Here is a 21,917-nt window from a genome sequence, read left to right on the forward strand (position 1 = left end):
ATCACTATGATTTTTTTTTGACAGCCTTAGAACACATATATGCATGATTGAATCACTATTAAATCTTATTGACTGCCTTAGAACACATATATGCATGATTGATTCACTATGAAATTTTTTTCACAACCTTAGAAGACAAATATGCATGATTCAATCACTATGAAAATTTTTTACAGCCTTAGAATATATATATGGCTGATTGGATCACTTTGAATTTTTTTTGACAACCTTAGAACACATATATGCATGATTGAATCACTATGAATTTTTTTGACAGCCTTAGAACATATATATGCATGATTGAATCACTATGAAATTATTTTGCAGCCTAAGAACACATATATGCATGATGGAATCACTATGATTTTTTTTAACAGCCTTAGAACACATGTATGCATGATTGAATCACTATAAATTTTTTTTGAGGTTATTAGAACACATATATGCAAGATTGAATGACTATGAAATTTTTTTTACTACCTTAGAAGACATATCTACATGATTGAGTCACTATGATTTTTTTTTACAGCCTTAGAATATATATATGGATGATTGGATCACTATGGATTTTTTTTTGAAGCCTTAGAACACATATATGCATAATTGAATCACTATGATTTTTTTTGGCCTGCTTTAGAACACATATATGCATGATTGAGTTACTATAAATTTTTTTTAGAGCATTAGAACACATATACGCAAGATTAAATCACTATAAATTTTTTTGATATCCTTAGAACACATATATGCCTGAATGAATCACTATGATTTTTTTTTACAGCCCTAAAAAACAAATATGAATGATTATATCACTATAAAATTTTTTTGATAGCCTTAGAACACATATATGCATAATTGAATGGCTATGAAATTTTTTTCCAGCCTTAGAACACATATATGAGTGATTGAATCACTATGAATTTTTTTAGACAGCCTTAGAACACATATATGCATGATTGAATCACTATGAAATCTTATTGACTACCTTAGCACACATATATGCATGATTGAATCACTATGAAATATTTTTCACAACCTTGGAACACATATATGCATGATTCAATCACTATGAAATTTTTTTACAGCCTTAGACCATATATATGGCTGATTGAATCACTTTGATTTTTTTTTGACAGCCTTAGAATTTTTTTTTGAGAGCAGTAGAACAAATATATGCTTGATTGAATCACTATGATTTTTTTTTGACAGCCTTAGAGCACATTTAAGCATAATTGAATCATTATGAAATTTTTTTGACAGCCTTAGAACACATATATGCATGATTGAATCACCACAAATTTTTTTTTGAGGTCATTAGAACACATATATTCAAGATTGAATTACTATTTTTTTTTTTGACTACCTTAGAATACATATCTGCATGATTGATTGACTATGATTTGTTTTTGACAGCCTTAGAATATATATATGCATCATTGGATCACTATGGAATTTTTTTGCAGCCTTAGAGCCCATATATGCATGATTGAATCACTATGAAATTTTTTGGCCCGCCTAAGAACACATATATGCATGATTGAATCACTATAATTTTTTTTTGAGAGCATTAGAACACGTATATGCAAGATTAAATCACTATAATTTTTTTTTACAACCTTATAACACGTGCCTGAATGAGTCACTAGGATTTTTTTTTGACAGCCTTGGAACTCATATATGCATGATTGAATCACTATAAAAATTTTTTGATAGCCATACAACACACATATGCATGATTGAATCACTATAAATTTTTTTTGATAGCCTGAGAACCCATATGCATGATTAAATGGCTATGAATTTTTTTTGCAGCCTCATAACACATATATGAAGGTTTGAATCACTATGAATTTTTTTTGACAATCGTAGAACACATATATGCATGATTGAATCACTATGAGATTTTTTTCACAGCCATTGGACACATGTATGTATGATTGAATAAATATAAATTTTTTTGACAGCCTTAGATCATATATATGCATGATTGAATCACTACAAAATTTTTTTGATAGTCTTCAAATACATATATGCATGATTGATTCACTATAAAAAATTTTTGAGAGCCTTCGAACACAAATAAGCATGATTTAATCACTATGAAATTTTTTTGACAGCCTTAGAACATATATATGCATGATTGATTCACTATGAAATTTTTTTGACGGCCTTAGAACACATATATGCGTGATTGAATCACTATAAGATTTTTATGATAGCCTTAGAACACATATATGCATGATTGAATAAATACAAATTTTTTGATAGCCGTAGAACACATATATGCCTGATTGAATCACTATGAAATATTTTTCACAACCTTAGAACAAATATATGCATGATTCAATTACTATGAATTTTTTTTTACAGACTTAGAACACATATATGCATGATTGAATCACTTTGAAATTTTGTTTCACAGCCTTAGAACACATATATGCTTGATTGAATCAGAACACATATATGCATGATTGAATCACTATGAAATATTTTTCACAACCTTAGAACACATATGTTAATGATTCAATCACTATGAAAACTTTTTTACAGCCTTAGAACATATGTATCCCTGATTGAATCACTATGAAATTTTTTTTACAGCCTTAGAACACACATATGCATGATTGAATCACTATAATTTTTTTTGACAGCAGTACAACACATGTATGCATGATCGAATCACTATGAATTTTTTTTGACAGCCTTAGAACTCATATATACATGATTGAATCACTATGAATTTTTTTTGACAACAATAGAACACATATATGCATACTTAAATCAATATGAGATTTTTTTGACAGCCTTAGAACACATATATGCATGATTGATTTAATACAAATTTTTTCTGAAAGCCTTAGAACACATATAAGAAAGATTGAATCAGTATGAAATTTTTTTGACAGCCTTAGAACACCTGTATGCGTAATTGAATCACTATAATTTTTTTTTGACAACCTTAGAACACATATATGCATGATTGAATCACTATGAAATTTTTTGACAACCATAGAACACATATATGCGTGACTGAATAAATATTTATCGCAACCTTAGAACACATATATGCATGATTCAATCAGTATGATTTTTTTTTTACTCCCTTAGAACACATATATGCATGATTGAATCACTATGATTTTTTTTGACAGCCTTAGAACACATATATGCATGATTGAATCATTATAAAATCTTATTGACTGCCTTAGAACACATATATGCATGATTGAATCACTATGAAATATTTTTCATAACCTTAGAACACATATATGCATGATTCAATCACTATGAATACTTTTTTACAGCCTTAGAATATATATATGCCTCATTGAATCACTATGAAATTTTTTGGCCAGTCTTAGAATCACTACAAATTTTTTTAGAGCATTAGAACACATATATAAATGATTGAATCACTACAAAATTTTTGTGACAAGCTTAGAACACATATCTGCATGATTGAATCACTATTTTTTTTTTAGAGCTTTAGAACACATATATGCATGATTAAGTCAGTATAAGTGTTTTTGACAACATTAGAACACATATATGCATGATTGAATCACTATAAAATTTTTTAGACAGCCTTAAAGTACATATATGCATTATTGAATCACTATGAAATTTTGTTGACAACGTTAGAACATATGTATGCATATTGATTCACTATAATCTTATTTTGACAGCCTTAGAACATATATATGCATGATTGAATCACTATGAAAATTTTTTGACAGCCTTAGAACACATATATACATGATTGAATCACTATGAAATTTTTTTGACAACCATAGAACACATATATGCATGATTAAATCACTATGAGATTTTTTTGACAGCCTTGGAACACATATATGCATGATTGAATCACTGTGAATTCTTTTTGCAGCCTCAGAACACATATATGCATGATTGAATCACTATTAATTCTTTTTGTAGCCTTAGAATACATATATCCATTCTTGAATCCCTATAAATTTTTTTGGCCAGTCTTAGAATCACTTTAAAATTTTTTGAGTGCATTAGAACACGTATATAAATGAATGAGTCAATACAATTTTTTTTTTGACAGACTTAGAACACATATATGCGTGCTTGAAGCACTATAATTTTTTTTTGACATCCTTAGAACACATATAAGCATGATTTAATCACTATGAAATTTTTTTGACAGCTTTATAACACATATATGTATGATTGAATCACTATGAAATTTTTTTGACAACCTTAGAACATATATATGCATATTTGGATCACTATGATTTTTTTTTCCAGCCTTATAACACATATATGCACAATAGAATCACTATGAAATTTTTTTGCCTGCCTTAGAACAATATATGCATGATTGAATCACTATAAATTTTTTTTAGAGCATAAGAACATATATATGCATGGTTGAATCACTATAAATTTTTTTTGACTGCCTTAGAACACATTTATGCTTGATTGAATCAATATGAAATTTTTTTCGCAGCCTTAGACCACATATTTGCATGATTGAATAACTATGAAATCTTTTTGACAGCCTATGAACACATATATGCATGATTGAATCACTATGAAATATTTTTCACAACTTTAGAACACATATATGCTGGATTCAATCACTATGAATTTTTTTTTACTGCCTTAGAACACATATATGCATGATTGAATCACTATGAAATCTTATTGACTTTCTTAGAACACATATATGCATGATTGAATCACTATGAAATATTTTTCACAACCTTAGAACACATATATGCATGATTCAATCACTTTGAAAACTTTTTTACAGCATTAGAACATACATATGCAAGATTGAATCACTATGATTTTTTTTTGACAGCCTTAGAACATATATATGCATGATTGAATCACTATAAACTTTTTCTAAGAGCAGTAGAACACATATATGCATGATTGAATCACTATGATTTTTTTTTGATAGCCTTAGAACACATATAAGAATGATTGAATCACTATGAATTTTTTTTGACAGCCTTAGAACACATATATGCATGATTGAATCAGTTTGAAATCTTATTGACTGCCTTAAAACACATATATGCATGATTGAATCACTATGAAATTTTTTTCACAACCTTAGAACACAAATATGCATGATTCAATCACTATGAAAATTTTTTACCGCCTTAGAACATATATATGGCTCATTGAATCACTTTGAATTTTTTTTGTCAACCTTAGAACACATATATGCATGATTGAATCACTATGAAATTTTTTTTACAGCTTTAGAATATATATATGCATGATTGTATCACTAAAATTGTTTTTTGAGGTAGTTAGAACACATATACTCAAGATTGAATTACTATAAATTTTTTTAGACTACCTTAGAATACATATCTGCATGATTGAATCACTATGATTTTTTTTTACAGCCTTAGAATATGTATATGCATGATTGGATCACTATGTAATTTTTTTGCAGCCTTAGAACGCATATATGCATGATTGAATCACTATGATTTTTTTTGGCAGAGTAATGAACACATATATGCCAGATTAAATCACTATAATTTTTTTTTGACAACCTTAGAACACATATGTGCTTGAATGAGTCACTATTTTGACAGCCTTAGAACTCATATATGCATGATTAAATCACTATAAATTTTTTTTGATAGCCTTACAACACATATATGCATGTTTGAATCACTATAAATTTTTTTTGATAGCCTTAGAACCCATATGCATGATTGAATGGCTATGATTTTTTTTTGCAGCATTAGAACACATATATGAACGATTGAATCACTATGAATATTTTTTGACAATCGTAGAACACATATGTGTATGATTGAATCACTATGAGATTTTTTTGAGAGACTTTGGACACATGTATGTATGATAGAATAAATAAATTTTTTTTGACACCCTTAGAACATATATATGGATGATTGAATCACTACAATTTTTTTTTACACCCTTAGAACACATATATGCATGATTGAATCACTATGATTTTTTTTTTACAGCCTTAGAACACATGTATGCATGATTGAATCACTATGAATTTTTTTTTACAGGCTTAGAACACAATTATGCAAGATTGAATCACTATGAATTTTTTTTTGCAGTCTTAGAACAATATGCACGATTGAATCCCTATAAAAAAGTTTTGAATCACTATGAATTTTTTTTTGACAACCTTTGGACACATATACGCATGATTGAATCACTATGAAATTTTTGTGACAACCTTAGAACACATATATGCATGATTGAATAACTATGATTTTTTTTGACAGCCTTAGAACATATATATGCATGATTAAGTCACTATAAATTTTTTTTACTGCCTTAGAACACATATATGCTTGATTGAATCACTATGATTTTGTTTATAAACCGTAGAACACATATCAGCATGATTGAATCACTATGAAATTTATTTGACATCCTTACAACACATATATACATGATTGAATCACTTTGAAACTTTTTTGAGAGCCCTAGAACGCATATATGCATGACTGAATCACTACGATTTTTTTTTAACATCTTTAGAACACATATATGCATGATGGAATCACTATGAATTTTTTTTGACAGCCCTAGAACTCATAAATGCATGGTTCAATCACGATGAAATTTTTTTGACAATCGTAGAATAGATATATGCATTTTTGAATCACTATGAATTTTTTTTGACAACCTTAGGACACATATATCCAAGATTCAATCACTATAAAATGTTTTTGACAGCCTTAGAACATATATATGCATGATTGAATCTCTATGAATTTTTTTTCACAACCTTAGAACATATATATGCATGATTGAATCAATTTGAATTTTTTTTCACAGCCTTAGAACACATACATGCATGGTTGAATCACTATGAAATGTTTTTGACATGCTTAGAACAAATATATGCATGATTGAATCACTATGATTTTTTTTTGAAAGCCTTAGAACACATATATGCAAGATTGAATCACTAAGAAATTTCGTTGATAGCATTGGAACACATATATGCATGATTGAATCGTTATGATTTTTTTTGATAGTATTAGAACACATATATGCATGACTGAATCACTATAAATTTTTTTTGTCATACTTAGAACACATATCTGCATGATTGAATCACTATAAATTTTTTTGACAGACTTAGAACACATATATGCATGATGGAGTCACTATGAAATTTTTTTGACAGCCTTAGAACGTATACATTCATGATTGAATCCCGATGAATTTTTTTTGACAGGCTTAGAACAGATATATGCATGATTGAGTCACTATGATTTTTTGTTAGCAGACTTAGAACACATATATGCATGATTGAATCACTATGAAAAATTTTAGATAGCATTAGAACACATATATGCATGATTGAATCACTATGAATTTTTTTTTACTGCATTCAAAGACATATATGTAAGAATGAATCACTATGAATTTTTTCTGAGAACTTAGAACACATATATACTTGATTGGGTCACTGTCAAATTTTTTTAACAGCCTTAGAACACATATTTGCATGATTGAGTCACTATGATTTTTTTTATAGCCTTAGAACACATATATGCATGATTGAATCACTATTAAATTTGTTTAACGACATTAGAACACATATATGCATGATTCAATCACTATAGTTTTTTTTAGAGTCTAAGAACACATATCTGCATTTTTGAATCACTATAAATTTTTTTTGACAGCCTTAGAACACATATGTGCATGATTGATTCTCTATAAATTTTTTTGACCAGCCTTAGGATACATACATGCATGATTGGATCACTTTAATTTTTTTTTTGCAGCCTTAGAACACATGTATGCATGATTAAATCCATGTGAATTTTTTTGACAGCCTTAGAACACATATATGCATAATTGAATAACTATAAAAAACTTTTGACAGCCTTAGAACACATATATGCACATTTGAATCACTATGAACTTTTTTTGACTACCTTAGGATACATATATGCATGATTGAATCACTATAATTTTTTTTCACTGCCTTAGAACACATATATGCATGATTGAATCACTATGGATTTTTTTTGACAACCTTAGAACATATATATGCATGATTTAATCAATATGAAAGTTTTTTGATAGCCTTTGAACACATATATGCATGATTGAATCATTATGATTTTTTTATAGCATTAGAACACATATATGCATGACTGTATCAATATGAATTTTTTTGATAGAGTTAGAACACATATATGCATGATTAAGTCCATATGAAATTTTTTTGACAACCTTAGAACATATACATTCATGTTTGAATCCCTCTGAAATTTTTTTACAGACTTAGAACACATATATGCAAGGTTGAATCACTATGAATTTTTTTTGCAGCCTTAGAACACATATATGCACGAACAAATATATGCATGTTTGAATTGCTATGAATTTTTTTTGACATCCTTAGAACATATATATACATGATTGAGTCACTATGAAATTTTTTTTACAGCATTAGAACTTATATGTGCATGATTGAATCACTTTAAAATTTTTTGGATAGCCTTAGAACACATATCTGCCTGATTGTTTTACTATGAAATTTTTTTGACAGCGTTAGACCACATATATGCATGATTGAATCACTATGATATTTTTTTTGCAAGCTTAGAACACATATATACATGATTGAGTCACTGAATTTTTTTTTATAGCCTTAGAACACATATATGCATGATTGAATCACTATAAATTTGTTTTTACAACCTTAGAACACATATATGCATGATTAAATCTTTGTGAATTTTTTTTGACAGCCCTAGTGCACATATAAGCTTGATTGAATAACTATAAAAAAATTTTGACAGCCTTAGAACACATATATGCATGTTAGAATCACTATGATTTTTTTTCCACTACCTTAGGACACATATATGCATGATTGAATCAGTAGGAAATTTTTTGGACAGCCTTATAACACATATATGCATGATTAAATCACTATAAAATTTTTTGGACAGCCTTATAACACATATATGCATGATTGAATCACTATGAAGTTGTTTTTTTTGCCTTAGAACACATATATGCATGATTGAATCACTATGAATTATTTTTTGAAAACCTTATAACACATATCTGTATGATTGAATCACTATGAAATTTATTTAACAACCTTAAAACACATATATGCATGATTGAAACACTATAAAATTTTTTTGACCGCTTTAGAACACATATATGCATGATTGAGTCACTATGATTTTTTTTATAGCCTTCGAACACATTTATGCAGGATTGAATCACTATAAAATTTGTTTAACGACATTAGAACACATATATGCATGACTGAATCACTATAATTTTTTTTTAACAGCTTTAGAACACATATATGCATAATTGTGTCACTATGAAATTTTTTTGACAACCTTAGAACTCATAAATGCATGATTGAATCACTGTAATTTTTTTTTGACAAACGTAGAACAGATATATGCATTATTGAATCACTATGATTTTTTTTTGACAACCTTACGACACATATATCCAAGATTGAATCACTATAATTTTTTTTGACAGCCTTAGAACATATATATGCATGATTGAGTCACTATGAAATTTTTTTCACTGCCTTAGAAATTAATATATGCATGATTGAATCAACTTAAATTTTTTTTCACAGCCTTACAACACATACATGCATGATTGAATCACTATGAAATGTTTTGGACAGCCTTAGAACAAATATATGCATGATTGAATCACTATACATTTTGTTTGAAAGCCTTAGAACACATACATGCAAGATTAAATCACTAACAAATTTTTTTGATAGCATTAAAACACATATTTGCATGATTGAATCATTATGATTTTTTTTTACAGCATTAGACCACATATATGCATGATTGAATCAGAATTAATTTTTTTTGACAAACTTAGAACACATATCTGCATGTTTGAATCACTATGAATTTTTTTGACAGCCTTAGAATGTATACATTCATGATTGAATCTCTATGAATTTTTTTTGACAGGCTTAGTACACATATATGCATGTTTGAATCGCTATGAAATTTTTTTGACTTCCTTAGAACGTATATATACATGATTGAGTCACTATGAATTTTTTTTGACAGCATTAGAACTTATATGTGCATGATTGAATCACTTTAAAAATTTTTGGATAGCCTTAGAACACATATCTGCCTGATTGTTTTACTATGAAATTTTTTTGACAGCCTTAGACCACATATATGCATAATTGAATCAGTATGATATTTTTTTTGCAGGCTTAGAACACATATATACATGATTGAGTCACTGAATTTTTTTTATAGCCTTAGAACACATATATGTATGATTGAATCACTATAAATTTGTTTTTACAACCTTAGAACACATATATGCATGATTAAATCTTTGTGAATTTTTTTTGACGGCCCTAGTGCACATATAAGCTTGATTGAATAACTATAAAATTTTTTTGACAGCCTTAGAACACATATATGCATATTAGAATCACTACAAATTTTTTTTCACAACCTTAGGACACATATATGCATGATTGAATAAGTAGGAAAATTTTTGGACAGCCTTATAACACATATATGCATGATTAAATCACTATAAAATTTTTTGGACAGCCTTATAACACATATATGCATGATTGAATCACTATGAAATTGTTTTTATTGCCCTAGAACACATATATGCATGATTGAATCACTATTAATTATTTTTTGAAAACCTTATAACACACATCTGCATGATTGAATTACTATGAAATTTATTTAACAACCTTAAAACACAAATATGCATGATTGAAACACTATAAAATGTTTTTGACAGCCTTAGAACACATAAATGCATGATTGAGTCACTATGATTTTTTTTATAGCCTTCGAACACATTTATGCATGATTGAATCACTATAAAATTTGTTTAACGACATTAGAACACATATATGCATGACTGAATCACTATAAATTTTTTTTAACAGCTTTAGAACACATATATGCATAATTGTGTCACTATAAAATTTTTTTGACAACCTTAGAACTCATAAATGCATGATTGAATCACTGTAAAATTTTTTTGACAACCGTAGAATAGATATATGCATTATTGAATCACTATGATTTTTTTTGACAACCTTAGGACACATATATCCAAGATTGAATCACTATAATTTTTTTTTGACAGCCTTAGAACATATATATGCATGATTGAGTCACTATGAAATTTTTTTCACTGCCTTAGAACATATATATATGCATGATTGAATCAACTTGATTTTTTTTTCACAGCCTTACAACACATACATGCATGATTGAATCACTATGAAATGTTTTGGACAGCCTTAGAACAAATATATGCATGATTGAATCACTATACAGTTTGTTTGAAAGCCTTAGAACACATACATGCAAGATTAAATCACTAACAAATTTTTTTGATAGCATTAAAACACATATATGCATGATTGAATCATTATGATTTTTTTTTACAGCATTAGACCACATATATGCATGATTGAATCAGAATTATTTTTTTTTGACAAACTTAGAACACATATCTGCATGTTTGAATCACTATGAATTTTTTTGACAGCCTTAGAACGTATACATTCATGATTGAATCTCTGTGAATTTTTTTTGACAGGCTTAGAACACATATATACATGATTAAATGACTATGAATTTTTTTTGACAGCCTTAGAACACATATATGCTTGATTGAATCACTATGAAATTTTTTTAACGTACTTGAACACATATATGCATGATTGAGTCACTATGAATTTTTTTGGTAAGTATTAGAAAATATACATGCATGATTGAATCACTATGAACTTTTTTTGACAGGCTTAGAACATATATATGCAAGATTGAATAACTATGAAAATTTTTAGATAACATTAGAATATATATATGCATGATCAAATCACTATGAAATTTTGTTGACAGACTTAGAACACATATATGCATGATTGAATTACTATGATTTTTTTTTTAACAACCTTAGGACACATATATGCATGATTGAATCACTATGAAATTTTTTTTACTGCCTTAGAACTCATATATGCATGATTGAATCACTACAAATTTTTTTTTGCCAATCTTAGAACGGATATACGCATGATTGAATCACTATGAAAATTTTTTGACAGCCTTAGAACACATATATGAATCATTGAATCAATATGAAATTTTTTTGACAGCCTTCGAACAAATAGATACATGAGTGAATCAGTATGAAATTTTTTTAACAGCCTTAGAACACATATGCAAGATTGAATCACTATAAATGTTTTTTGACAACATTAGCTCACATGTATGCATGATTGAATCATTATGAAAATTTTTTGACAGCCTAAAAATAAATATATGAATGATTGAATCACTATGAAATTTTTATGACCGCCTTGGAACATATATATATTTGATTGAATCACTAAATTTTTTCTTTACAGCCTTGGAACACATATATGCATGATTGAATCACTATAAAATTTTTTTGATAGCCTTAGAACATATATCTGCCAGATTGATTGAATATGAAATGTTTTTGACAGCCTTAGAATTCATATATGCATGATTAAATCACTATGAATTTTTTTTTACAGCCTTCAAAGACATATATGTAAGATTAAATCACTATGAAATTTTTCTGAGAACTTAGAATACATATATACATGATTGAGTCACTATGAATTTTTTTTGACAGCCTTAGAACACATATATGCATGATTGAATGACTATAAATTTTTTTGACAGCTTTAGAACACATATATAGATTATTAAATCACTACAATTTTTTTTTGATGGCATTAGAACACACATATGAATGATTAAATCACTATAATTTTCTTTAACAACCTTATAACAGATGACTATAAGATTGAATCACTATGATTTTTTTTTGACTGACCCAAAACACATATACTCATCATTGAGTCACTAAGATTTTTTTTATAGCCTTAGGACACATATATGCATGATTGAATCACTATGAGATTTTTTTGACAGCCATAGAACACATACATGAATCATTGAATCAATATGAAAGTTTTTTGACAGCCTTCGAACAAATAGATACATGAGTGAATCAGTATGAATTTTTTTTAACAGCCTTAGAACACATATATGCATGATTGAATCACTATAATTTTTTTTTGACAACATTAGCTCACATATATGAATGATTGAATCACTATGAATTTTTTTTGACAGCCTAAAAATACATATATGCATGATTGAATCACTATGAATTTTTTATGACAGCCTTAGAACATATATATATTTGATTGAATCACTAAATTTTTTTTTACATCATTGGAACACATATATGCATGATTGAATCACTATAAAATTTTTTTGATAGCCTTAGAACATATATCTGCCTGATTGATTCAATATGAAATGTTTTTGATAGCCTTAGAATACATATAAGCATGACTAAATCACGATAATTTTTTTTTACTGCCTTCAAAGACATATAATTAAGATTAAATCACTATGAAATTTTTCTGAGAACTTAGAATACATATATACATGATTGAGTCACTGTGAATTTTTTTTGACAGCCTTAGTACACATATATGCATGATTGAATGACTATAAATTTTTTTTGACAGCTTTAGAACACATGTATAGATTATTAAATCACTACAAAATTTTTTGGATGGCATTAGGACACACATATGATTGATTAAATCACTATAATTTTTTTTGACAACCTTATAACAGATGACTGCAAGATTGAATCACTATGAATTTTTTTTTGACTGACCCAAAAAACATATACGCATCATTGTGTCACTAAGATTTTTTTTATATCCTTAGGACACATATTTGCATGATTGAATCACTATGAAAATTTTTTGACAGGCTTAGAACACATATATGCAAGATTGAATAACTATGAAAATTTTTAAATAATATTAGAACATATATATGCATGATCGAATCACTATGAAATTTTGTTGACAGACTTAGAACACATATATGCATGATTGAATTACTATGAATTTTTTTTACCAACCTTATGACACATATATGCATGATTGAATCACTATGAAATTTTTTTGACTGCATTAGAACTCATATATGCATGATTGAATCACTACAAATTTTTTTTTGCCAATCGTAGAACGGATATACGCATGATTGAATCACTATGAAATTTTTTTGACAACCTTAGAACACATATATGAATCATTGAATCAATATGAATTTTTTTTGACAGCCTTCGAACAAATAGATACATGAGTGAATCAGTATGAATTTTTTTTAACATCCTTAGAACACATATGCAAGATTGAATCACTATAAATTTTTTTGACAACATTAGCTCACATATATGCGTTATTAAATCATTATGAAATTTTTTTGACAGCTTTAAAATAAATATATGCATGATTGAATCACTATGAAATTTTTATGACAGCCTTGGAACATATATATATTTGATTGAATCACTAAATTATTTCTTTACATCATTGGAACACATATATGCATGATTGAATCACTATAAATTTTTTTTGATAGCCTTAGAACATATATCTGCCAGATTGATTCAGTATGAAATGTTTTTGACAGCTTTAGAATACATATATGTATGATTAAATCACTATGAATTTTTTTTACTGCCTTCAAAGACATATATGTAAGATTAAATCACTATGAAATTTTTCTGAGAACTTAGAATACATATATACATGATTGAGTCACTATGAAATTTTTTTGGCAGCCTTAGAACACATATATGCATGATTGAATGACTATAAAATTTTTTTGACAGCTTTAGAACACATATATAGATTATCAAATCACTACAATTTTTTTTTGATGGCATTGGAACACACATATGAATGATTAAATCACTATAAATTTTTTTGACAACCTTATAACAGATGACTATAAGATTGAATCACTATGATTTTTTTTTTGACTGACCCAAAACAAATATACTCATCATTGAGTCACTAAGATTTTTTTTTATATCCTTAGGACACATATATGCATGATTGAATCACTATGAAATTTTTTTGACAGCCTTAGAACACATACATGAATCATTGAATCAATATGAAAATGTTTTGACAGCCTTCGAACAAATAGATACATGAGTGAATCAGTATAAATTTTTTTTAACAGCCTTAGAATACATATATGCATGATTGAATCACTATAAATTTTTTTTGACAACATTAGCTCACATATATGAATGATTGAATCACTATGAAATTTTTTTGACAGCCTAAAAATACATATATGCATGATTGAATCACTATGAAATTTTTATGACAGCCTTGGAACATATATATATTTCATTGAATCACTATATTTTTTTTTACATCATTGGAACAAACATATATGCATGATTGAATCACTATAAATTTTTTTTGTTAGCCTTAGAACATATATCTGCCTGATTGATTCAATATGAAATGTTTTTGATAGCCTTAGAATACATATATGCATGACTAAATCACTATGATTTTTTTTTTACTGCCTTCAAAGACATATATGTAAGATTAAATCACTATGAAATTTTTCTGAGAACTTAGAATACAAATATACATGATTGAGTCACTGTGAATTTTTTTTGACAGCTTTAGAACACATATATAGATTATTAAATCACTACAAAATTTTTTGGATGGCATTAGAACACACATATGATTGATTAAATCACTATAATTTTTTTTGACAACCTTATAACAGATGACTGCAAGATTGAATCACTATGAATTTTTTTTTTACTAACCCAAAAAACATATATGCATCATTGAGTCACTAAGATTTTTTTTTATAGCCTTAGGACACATATATGCATGATTGAATCACTATGAATTTTTTTTGACTGCCTTAGAACACATATATGCATGATCGAATCACTATGAGATTTTGTTGACAGACTTAGAGCACATATATGCATGATTGAATCACTATGATTTTTTTTTAACAACCTTAGGACATATATATGCATGATTGAATCACTATGAAAATTTTTTGACTGCCTTAGAACTCATATATGCATGAGTGAATCACTACAAATTTTTTTTTGCCAATCGTAGAACGGATATACGCATGATTAAATCACTATGAAATTTTTTTGACAGCCTTAGAACACATATACGAATCATTGAATCAATATGAAAATTTTTTGACAGCCTTCAAACAAATAGATACATGAGTGAATCAGTATGAAATTTTTTTAACAGCCTTAGAACACATATTCATGATTGAATCACTATAAATTTTTTTTTGACAACATTAGCTCACATATATGCATGATTGAATCATTATGAAATTTTTTTGACAGCCTAAAAATAAATATATGCATGATTGAATCACTATGAAATTTTTATGACAGCCTTGGAACATATATATATTTGATTGAATCACTAATTTTTTTTTTACATCATTGGAACACATATATGCATGATTGAATCACTATAATATTTTTTTCATAGCCTTAGAACATATATCTGCCTGATTGATTCAATATGAAATGTTTTTGACAGCCTTAGAATACATATATGCATGATTGAATCACTATGAATTTTTTTTTACTGCCTTCAAAGACGTATATGTAAGATTAAATTACTATGAAATTTTTCTGAGAACTTAGAATACATATACACATGATTGAGTCACTGTGAAATTTTTTTGACAGCCTTAGAACACATATATGCATGATTGAATGACTATAAATTTTTTTTGACAGCTTTAGAACACATATATAGATTATTAAATCACTACAAAATATTTTTGATGGCATTAGAACATACATATGAATGATTAAATCACTATAGTTTTTTTGACAACCTTATAACAGATAATTGCAAGATTGAATCACTATGAATTTTTTTTTGACTGACCCAAAACACATATACACATCATTGGGTCACTAAGATTTTTTTTTATAGTCTTAGAACACATATGTGCATGATTGAACGACTATTAAATTTGTTTAACGACATTAGAACACATATATGCATGATTGAATTACTATAAATTTTTTTTAGAGTCTAAGAACACATATTTGCATGTTTGAATCACTATAAATTTTTTTTGACAGCCTTAGAACACAAATATGCATGATTGAATCATAAGGAATTTTTTGACAGCCTTAGAACACATACCTGTCTGATTGATTCTCAATGATTTTTTTTGGATAGCCTTAGGATACATATATGCATAATTGAATCACTATGAAAATTTTTTTACAGGCTTAGAACACATATATGCAAGATTGAATCACACCGATTTTTTTTTGCAGCCTTAGAACACATATATGCATGATTAAATCCATGTGAATTTTGTTTGACCGCCTTAGAACACATATATTCACAATTGAATCACTATAAAAAACTTTTGACAGCCTTAGAACAGATATATATGCATGTTTGAATCACTGTGAGCTTTTTTTGACTACCTTAGGATACATGTATGCATGATTGAATCACTATGATTTTTTTTTAACTGCCTTAGAACACATACATGCATGATTGAATCACTTTGAAATTTTTTTGACAGCCTTAGAACACATATATGCATGATTAAATCACTATGATTTTTTTTTGACAACCTTTGAACTTACATATGCATGATTGATTCACTATGATTTTTTTTTTGGCAGCCTTAGAACACATATATGCATGATTAAATCACTATGAATTTTTTTTTATAGTGTTAGAAAACACATGTATGCATGATTGAATTACTATATATTTTTTTTGAAAACGATAGAACACATATATCCATGATTGAATCACAATGAATTTTTTTTGACAGGCATAGAACACATATATGCATGATTGAATTACAATGAATTTTTTTTGACAGCCAAAGAACACATATATGCATGATTGAGTCACTATGAAATTTTTTCGATAGCCTTAGAACACAGATATGCAAGATTGAATCACTATGAATTTTTTTTGACAGCATTAGAAAGTATATATACATGATTGAGTCACTATGATTTTTTTTTAAAACCGTTAGAACACATATGTGCGTGATTGAATCACTATAAATTTTTTTTAACAGCTTTAGAACACATATCTGCCTAATTGATTCACTATGAATTTTTTTTGACAGCCTTACACCACATATATGCATGATTGAATCACAATGATATTTTTTTTATAGCCTTAGAACACATAAATTCATGATTGAATCACTATGAAATTTTTTTTACAGCCTTAGAACAAATATATTCATGATTGAATCACTATGATTTTTTTTTTGAAAATCTTAGAACACATATCTGCAAGATTAAATCACTATGAAATTTATTTGACAACCTTAGAACACCTATATGCATGATTGAATCACTATGAATTTTTTTTGACATCTCTAGGACACATAAATGCTTGATTGAATAACTATGATTTTTTTTGACAATCGTAGAACAAATATTTGCATTATTGAATCACTATCAATAAATTTTAACAACCATAGGACACATATATGCCTGATTGAAACACTATGAAATTTTTTTACAGCCTTAGAACATATATATGCAAGATTGAATCACTATGATTTTTTTTTGACAGCCTTAGTACATATATCTTCATGATTGAATCACTATGAAATTTTTTGACCGACTTAGAACACATATATGCATGATTGAGTCACTATAAGTTGTTTTTGACAGCCTTAGAACATATACATTCATGATTGAATCACTATGAATTTTTTTTTAAAGGATTAGAACACATATTTGCATGATTTAGTCACTATGAATTTTTTTTGACACCATTAGAACACATATATGCATGATTGAATCACTATGAAATTTTTTTCACATACTTGAAACACATATATGCTTGAGTAAGTCACTATGAAATTTTTTTGACAGTATTAGAACATATACATGCATGATTGAATCACTATGAATTTTTTTTGACAAGTTTAGAACATATATATGCATGATTGAATTACTATGAAAAATTTGTGACAACATTAAAACACATATATGCATGATTGAATCACTGTGAAATTTTTTTGACAGCCATAGAACACAAATATGCGTGATTGTATAACTATGAGATTTTTTGTCAATCATAGAATAAATATATGCATTATTAAATCACTATGAACTTTTTTTAACAACCTTAGGACACATATATGCATGATTGAATCACTATGATTTTTTTTTGACAGCCTTAGAACACATATATGCTTCATTGAATCACTATGAATTTTTTTTGACATCGTTAGAACACATATCTGCATGATTGAATCACTATGAGATTTTTTGACATACTTAGAACACATATATGCATGATTGAGTCACTATCATTTTTTTTTTGACAGTATTAGAACATATACTTGCATGATTGAAGCACAGTGAAAATTTTTTGACAGCATTAGAACACAAATATGCATGATTGAATAACTATAAAATGTTTTTGATAGCCCTAGAACATAAATATGCATGATTGAATCACTGTGAATTTTTTTTGACAATCGTAGAACAAATATATGCATTATTGAATCACTATGAATTTTTTTAATAACCTTAGGAGACATATATGCATGATTGTTTCACTATGAATTTTTTTTGACAGCCTTAGAACACATATATGCATGATTGAATCACTATAAATTTTTTTTGACAATCGTAGGACATATATATGCATTATTGAATCACTTCAATTTTTTTTTAACATCCTTAGGACACATATGTGGATGATTGAACCACTATGAAATTTTTTTAAAATGGCTTAGAACAAATATATGCATGATTGAATCACTTTGACATTCTTTTGACAGCCTTAGAATGCATATATACATGATTGAATCACTATGAAATTTTTTTGACAATCGTAGAACAGATATATGCATTATTGAATCACTATGAAATTTTTTTGACGACCTTAGGGCACATATATGCATGATTGTTTCACTATGAATTTTTTTTGACATCCTTAGAACACATATATGCATGATTAAATCACTATAAATTTTTTTTGACAAACATAGAATAGATATATGCATTATTGAATCACTAGAATTTTTTTTTAACATCCTTAGGACACATATGTGCATGATTGAGTCACTGTGAAATTTTTTTGACAGCCTTAGAACACAAATATGCATCCTAGAATCATTGTAAAAGGAATTTGACAGCCTTAGAACAAATATATGTATGATTGAATATCTATAAAAATTTTTGACAGCATTAGAACAAATATATGCAAGATTAAATCACTATAAAATTTTTTGGACAACCTTAGAACACTTATCTGCATGATTGAATCACTTTGAAATTTTTTTAACAGCCTTAGAACACATATATGCAATGTTTGAATCATTATGATTTTTTTTATAGCGTTAGAACACATATATTCATTATTGAATCACTATGAATTTTTTCACAGCCTTAGAACACATATATGCAAGATTGAATCACTATGAATTTTTTTTGACAACCCTAGAATACATATATAAATGATTGAATCACTATGAATTTTTTTTGGCAACCGTATAATAGATATATGCATTATTGAATCACTATGAAATTTTGTGAACAAGCTTAGGACACATATATGCATGATTGAATCACATTTAATTTTTTTTTTACAGCCTTACAATATATATATGTAAGATTGAATCACTGTGAATTTTTTTTTGATAGCCTTAGAATATATACATGCATGATTGAATCACTATTAATTTTTTTGGCAACTGTAGAACAGATATATGCATTATTGCATCACTATGATTTTTTTTAGCAACCTTAGGACACATATATGCGTGATTGAATCAGAATGATTTTTTTTGACAAACTTACAACATATATATGCAAGATTGAATCACTATGAAATTTTTTTGACTGCCTTAGAACATATAAATGCATGATTGAATCACTATGAATTTTTTTTTATAGGCTTACAACACATATATGTATGATTGAATCACTATGATTTTTTTTTGACAACCTTAGAACACATATATGCATGATTGAATCCCTATCAATTTTTTTTGAATGCCTTAGAACACATATGCATGATTGAATCACTATGAAAGTTTTTTGATAGCCTTAGAACACATATTTGCATGATTGAATCACTATCAATTTTTTTTTACAATCGTAGAACAGATATATGAATTATTGAATCACTATGAAAATTTGTTCACAACCTTAGGACAAATATATGCATGATTAAATCACTATGAGTTTTTTTTGATAGCCTTAGAACATATATATGCAAGATTGAATCACTACAAATTTTTTTGACTGCCTTAGAACAAATATATGCACAATAGAATCACTATAAAAATTTTTTGACACCCTTAGAACACATATATGCTGGATTGAATCACAATGAAATTTTTTTGACAGCCTTTGACCACATATATGGAAGATTGAATCACTATGAATTTTTTTTGATAGCCATAGGACACATATATGCATGTTTGAAATATTGTAATTTTTTTTTACTGCCTTAGAACACATATATGAAAGTTTGAATCACTATAAAAAAAAATTAACAACATTACAACACATATATGCATGATTGAATCACTATGAAAATTTTGTGACAACAATAGAAAATATATATGCATAATTGAATCACTTTGAATTTTTTTGAAAGCCATAGAACACATATATGCATGATTGAATCTCCATTAAATTTTTTTGCAGTCTTAGAACACATATATGAATGATTGAATCACTATCAATTTTTTTTGACAGCCTTGTAACACATATATACTTGATTGAATCACTATGAATTTTTTTGACTCCCTTAGAACACATACATGCATGATTGAATCTCTATCGAATTTTCTCGATAGCATTAGAACACATATATGCATGATTGAATCACTATGATTTTTTTTTATAGTTTTATTACACTTATATGGATGATTGAATCACTATAAAAGTTTTTTGACTGCTTTAGAACACATACGTGCAGGATTGAATCACACTGAAATTTTTTTGAC

Source organism: Nuphar pumila, chromosome 1 (assembly GCF_984573655.1).
Source record: "Nuphar pumila chromosome 1, dmNupPumi1.hap1.1, whole genome shotgun sequence".
NCBI classification, from domain to species: domain Eukaryota; kingdom Viridiplantae; phylum Streptophyta; class Magnoliopsida; order Nymphaeales; family Nymphaeaceae; genus Nuphar; species Nuphar pumila.